Raw genomic sequence first — 6,200 nt, 5'->3', positions numbered from 1 at the left:
CAGCAAACAGAAGTCCAGGCCCAGATGGCTTAATGAGGGAGTTTTACAGAACATTCAAAAAAGAACTAATACCCATTCTCCTCAAACTATTTCAAAAAATTCAAGAAGAAGGAAGACTTCCAAACTCGTTTTATGAAACCAGCATAATTCTAATTCCAAAACCAGAAAAAGACACTACAAAGAAAGAAAACTACAGGCCAATATCCCTGATGAACATAGACGCCAAAATCCTGAACAAAATACTAGCAAATCGGCTCCAGCAATACACCAAAAAAATTATTCACCATGACCAAGTGGGATTCATCCCAGGGATGCAAGGCTGGTACAATATTTGCAAATCAATAAATGTGATACACCACATAAATAAAATGAAGAATAAAAACCACATGATCATATCAATAGATGCTGAAAAAGCCTCCGACAAAATCCAGCATCTATTTCTAATAAAAACGTTCAGCAATGTGGGAATAGAGGGATCATAACTTGACATAATAAAGACCATATATGAAAGACCTACAGCCAACATCATACTCAATGGGCAAAAACTAAAAGCATTTCTCTTAAGAACAGGAACAAGGCAAGGATGCCCACTTTTGCCACTCTTATTTAACATAGTACTGGAAGTCTTAGCCACAGCTTTCAGACAGGAAGAAAAAATAAAAAGGATCCAAATTGGAAAGGAGGAAGTGAAACTGTCATTATTCGCAGATGACATGATACTATACGTAGAAAACCCCAAAGACTCCATCAAAAATCTACTAGCTTAATAAATGAATTTCGCAAAGTAGCAGGATACAAAATTAATGTCAAGAAATTGACGGCATTCTTATACACCAATGATGAACTCACAGAAAGAGAAACTAAGAAAACAATCCCATTTAGCATTGGGGCAAAAAAATTAAGATACCTAGATATAAACTTAACCAAAGAAATGAAGGACCTATTCACAGAAAACTACAAGTCATTGAAAAAAGAAATAAAGGAAGATATAAAAAAATGGAAGCACATACCCTGTTCATGGATTGGAAGAATTAAAATCATTAAAATGTCCATACTACCCAAAGCAATCTATAGATTCAATGCAATCCTCATCAAAATGCCAACGACATACTTCACAGAATTAGAACAAGTACTTCAAAAGTTCATATGGAACCAAAAAAGACCTCGAATAGCCACAGCAATCTTGAAAAAAGGAGAACAAAGTTGGAGGGATCACATTACCAGGTTTCAGGTTATACTACAAAGCCACTGTAATCACAACAGCCTGGTACTGGCACAAGAACAGGCATATAGACCAGTGGAACAGAACAGAGAACCCAGAAATGGACCCAAGGCAATATGCTCAATTAATATTTGACAAAGGTGGCAAGAGCATACAGTGGAGAAAGGGCAGCCTCTTTAATAAATGGTGTTGGAAAAATTGGACAGCTACATGCAGAAAAATGAAACTAGACCATCAACTTATACCCTACACAAGAATAAACTCAAAATGAATAAAAACTTAAATGTCACTCATGAATCCTAGAAGAAACTGTAGGCAACAAAATTTCAGACATCATACACAGCAGAATTTTCACTGATACATCACCTAAGGCAATAGAAACAAAGGAGAAAATGAACACATGGGACTACATCAAACTCAAAAGCTTCTGCACAGTGAAAGATACAATCATCAAAATGGAAAAGCTACCCACTGTATGGGAGAGCATAATTGCCAATGATACATCAGATTAGGGGTTAATTTCCAATATGTAGAGAGTGCTCATACAGCTCAACAAAAGGAAGACAAAGAACCCAATTAAAAAATGGGCAGAGGAACTAAATAGACACCTCTCCAAACAGGACATACAAATGGCTAAGAGAAATATGAAGAAATGCTCAACATCACTAATCATCACAGAGATGCAAATTAAAACAACAATGAGGTATCACCTCACACCTGTCAGAATGGCCGCCATCAACAAATCATCAAACAACAAGTGGTGGCGAGGGTGTGGAGAAAAGGGGACTCTAGTACACTGCTGGTGGGAATGCAGACTGGTACAGCCACTATGGAAAACAATATGGTGTTACCTCAAAAAATTAAAAATTGAACTTCCATTTGACCCAGTGATCCCACTTCTAGGAATATACCCTAAGAAGCCTGAAACACCAATCAGAAAGAATATATGTACCCCCATGTTTGTAGCAGCACTATTTACAATAGCTAAGATCTGGAAACAGCCCAAGTGTCCACCAGTAGGCGAATGGATAAGAAAGCAGTGGTACATATACACAATGCAGTACTATGCAGCTGTAAGAAAGAAAGATCTCTTATCCTTTGAGACTACATGGAGGGACCTGGAAAGTATTATCCTAAGTGAAACAAGCCAAACAGAGAAAGACAAGTATCATATGATCTCACTTATTTGTGGAATATAACAAACATAATGGTCTGAAGTACAGGGTAGACCCAGAGACGTGGAAGTGGGGTACAGACTGACAATCCCCAGCAGAGGGGGTGATGGGGGAGAGATAAACCACAGAATTTATATGCATGTATGCATGAACAATGGACATGGACAACAAAGCTGGGGACAGGGCAGGGAGGGAGGGGTAGGGAGGTATCAGTGGGGGGGGAAAGGAGAAACATATGTAACAAAAATAAATTAATTAATTAAGAAAAAATGATCATCAATAGAAGAACAGTGAAATCAAAGCTGAAATAGCTTTGCAGTGGAATTATATACAGCAGTTTTTTATTTAAAAAGAAAAGTTTTGTATGTGTTACAAATGCAAAACAAAACAAACAAACAAAAAGACCACAAGATTTATAGAACTTTGGGAAATATACTAATATAGGAAAGAGTTGAAAGAGATATACACCACACTTAGCAATGACTACTCCTGACTGAGAATTAAATCAGAAGGGACACGGGATGCTTTTTAATTCTTATTTGCATCTTTCAAAAGTTATAGAATTGTATACTTTCTTTTCTGTAATATATAGGTATTTTTCTCAAACATAACCATATAGATATTTTATGATGATTGTCCTGGGCACATTCTGTGTTGGAACCACAACTTCCAGCATCAAGGGTTTTGGGGATGGAACTTGAAGAACCCTAGATACAATAGGGGTCCTCTTTATACAGTCAGCAGGCCCCAGCAATAGAAGAATTCATGGGTGATTTGGCCGGTGTGGCTCAGTGGTTGAGCATCGACCCATGCACCAAGAGGTCAATGGTTCGATTCCTGGTCAGGACACATGCCCTGGTTGTGGGCCAGATCCCCAGTGGAGGACATGCAGGAGGTGGCCAATCAACGTTCTTTCTCATCGATGTTTTTATCTTTCTCTCCCTCTCACTTCCTCTCTCTCTAAGATCAATAAAGGGGGAAAAAAAATTCGTGGGTACAGCTAATCTCCCAGGCTCTCCAAGAGGGGAAGCTGCCTGCCTAAGACAACTCGGGGGTTTGTGGCCATGGCAAGCCAGCATGTGAATGTCAGACTTGAGAGCTAGAATATCAAATGTTGCGTTTCCTTTCCAAGAACATACTACACGCAGGAGTTTTTAGAGGCCAGCCCCCAAATATCTTGGAAAGATGCGCTGCTCATTTAAATTATAATGTGTGGATCTCACAGGCAATTTAGAATATTCTCCCAAATAGTGAGAGAAACTGTGCATGCTGCTTTTAATAACTTTTACCTTGCCTGCTCCCCAAATAATTTCAGATGATTAAAAAGTAATGTGGCAGATGTAGCAATGTGTAATGGAGAGCAAAATCTTTAATCTTCAATTAAGGAGTCATTTGGAAAGAAGGTGAGTGTGAGAGCATATTCTTAATATAAACTGCTGTTATTGCTGTTCCAGTTTTCTGCTGACAGGGTAACTTCTGTCACTACATGGCAGTATAGCATGAGCATGTGTCACGTGTATCAGTAGTCATGTATGTTGTCTCACAGAAACATCTTTTCATAAATCAACTCTCAGGTAACTTCTACATCATCAAAACTACTGCATGCGCTAATTCCTTCTCCACGGAGGACTACATTTATTCAGTAAACGGTTTTTCAGGACCTGCGTACTATATTCCAGGAACTGCGACATGTGCAAATTCTTCATAAGGTGGAAAATGCGTTGAACTGTCGATGGCTGTTTTCAGTCTGGTAAGTTTCACAGAGGTAATAGAGAAATCTCAACCACCTCACTTTTTCTTTAGAATTGTCGTATAATAGTGTACCCACGGTAAGGCGAAAGGACTCGTCCAGGTGGCCTCCGAGTGAGGAATGTTGGTGAGGCTGCACCACCTAGTGGCTGCTGGACAGAACCTGTATCCTCTACCCTGGGAACGTGCCGTTATATCACTTTTTCCTAGGTGGGTTTTAGATATAGGCAGCATAGGCAGTGACCCTGTTACTTCTCCAAGGTCAAAAGAGATCCATTACCTGGACCAGGTCCTTAAATGCTGGCAGAAACGTGGCTAGACACTGTCAAGCGTATTTGGAATCAATGGTAAGCACTCAGCCCGCCCAAAGCCCATGGATTTGGGGCAACACAACTAATAAGACGGCACCATGTGTTCTGTTTAAAGACACCTCTTTCGATTCCTGCTACTGCCAATGAACGAGGAAACAGAAACTTCTTAGACTGAACTCTGCTATAACGTAGCATTTGTCTGAAAAAGAACTACAAGGAAAATGCAGGCTGAGATTCTATTTCCAAAGAGTAACTTCGAAGAACATAATGACTGAGTTGAGGGGTAATGTCGCATCCATCTCGCCTTTACGCGTATATCTAGAAGAAATGTCTTCTCCCGCTCTTTCTACTGTAACCGTGAGTTATTATCAACAGAAAACAGTAATGTATATTTGTGCACCAAAAAATGCAAAGAGGTGTTGGTTTTGGGGTTAACCCCTGAAAACTTCTGACTTTATTACTTCCAACGCCTGTTTTCTGGAAGAAAAAGAAAAAAAGAATGACTAAATCTGATGATCACACCAAACTGTCCACCTCTCCCACCCTCTCTCACTGCTACAGAATCTGCTTTGTCTTCCAGACTCGAGTTTCCTGGTCTTTGCCTCCTCACTGGAGCCTCTCCCACTCTTGCCCCGTTTCTCAGACATACTTTCAAGATTCTGGATTTCTGGAACCCATTCATCCACCGCCACACCTTCCCTTCCAGCTTTTAATCTCACCTCATTCCAGTGAGCCACTTTATTTTCAACCCCACTTTAGCAATTAGCACAGTTGGGGTGCAGAGGGAGTCACACAACTGAGTGGATTGGATCTGCAACACGTCCGTGCCATCTAAATCCACCTCACTCAGTGAGCTGGGCAAGTCCGTCCATCGTCTCTCCTGACCCAAACAGCTTCCTTTTACAGCTCTTGCCATTTTTCCGCACCCTTCTCAACCCTGCATCAATCCACACCCAGATTACATCTGTTACCTGCTTCACTGAGATGATAAATAACCTCCACCTGAACTTCCTCAGTTGTTCTCCCTGAAGCCTCAAATGTCTGCTACTTCTCATGGTCTCCCCATTTCCCCTTCGTTCAACCAGAAGTGCCCTCTAAGCCTGTTTTTTCCTTCAGGGTTTTATCCCACTTCCTTCCTTCTCAGGTACTTAACCTGTGGATCGGTGTCTCTCTTCACATCTTCCATCTCTCTCTTGGGCATCTTCCTCCCTTGATTTAAAAATACGACTTTCCCTTAGCCCTCAAGATAGGTTCCCATCCTGCTCCTCCTCTTTGCCAGACTTCTGGAAACAGTAATTATAACTTGTCACCACACCCTTGCATCTCTTTAGCCCTCTACTCAACGAGTGTCCGGTTTTTCTGCCGCTATCTAATGGCATTCAGGTTCTCTAAGGCACCAATAACCTACCTCCTAATTACAAAATCCAGTGACATCTCACCTTTTTCTATCTTTCTCGGAATTCAGCCTTGTTTACCCTTCTCTTCATGAAAACCCTCCCAACATTGACTCCCAGAACGACATGCTCACCTCATTCTCCTCCTGCTCTCCACTCATTCCTGCCCAATGTCTGTTTTCTTTTTCTTAAAGTTACCTTCAAGGTAACCATGTGCCCAGCACATGGGATGCAACAGGGAACAGTGCAAATAAAAAGCTTTGCCTTCATGAAGCTAACATTCTAAGGGGAGACATAAAATAGCATAGTAATTAGGCAAATTATTTCATATGTTAGATGGCAAAGTAGG

The sequence above is a fragment of the Molossus molossus genome, unplaced genomic scaffold (genome assembly GCF_014108415.1).
Source record: "Molossus molossus isolate mMolMol1 unplaced genomic scaffold, mMolMol1.p scaffold_m16_p_6, whole genome shotgun sequence".
NCBI classification, from domain to species: Eukaryota; Metazoa; Chordata; class Mammalia; order Chiroptera; family Molossidae; genus Molossus; species Molossus molossus.
Note: the sequence above shows the minus strand (reverse complement) of the source record.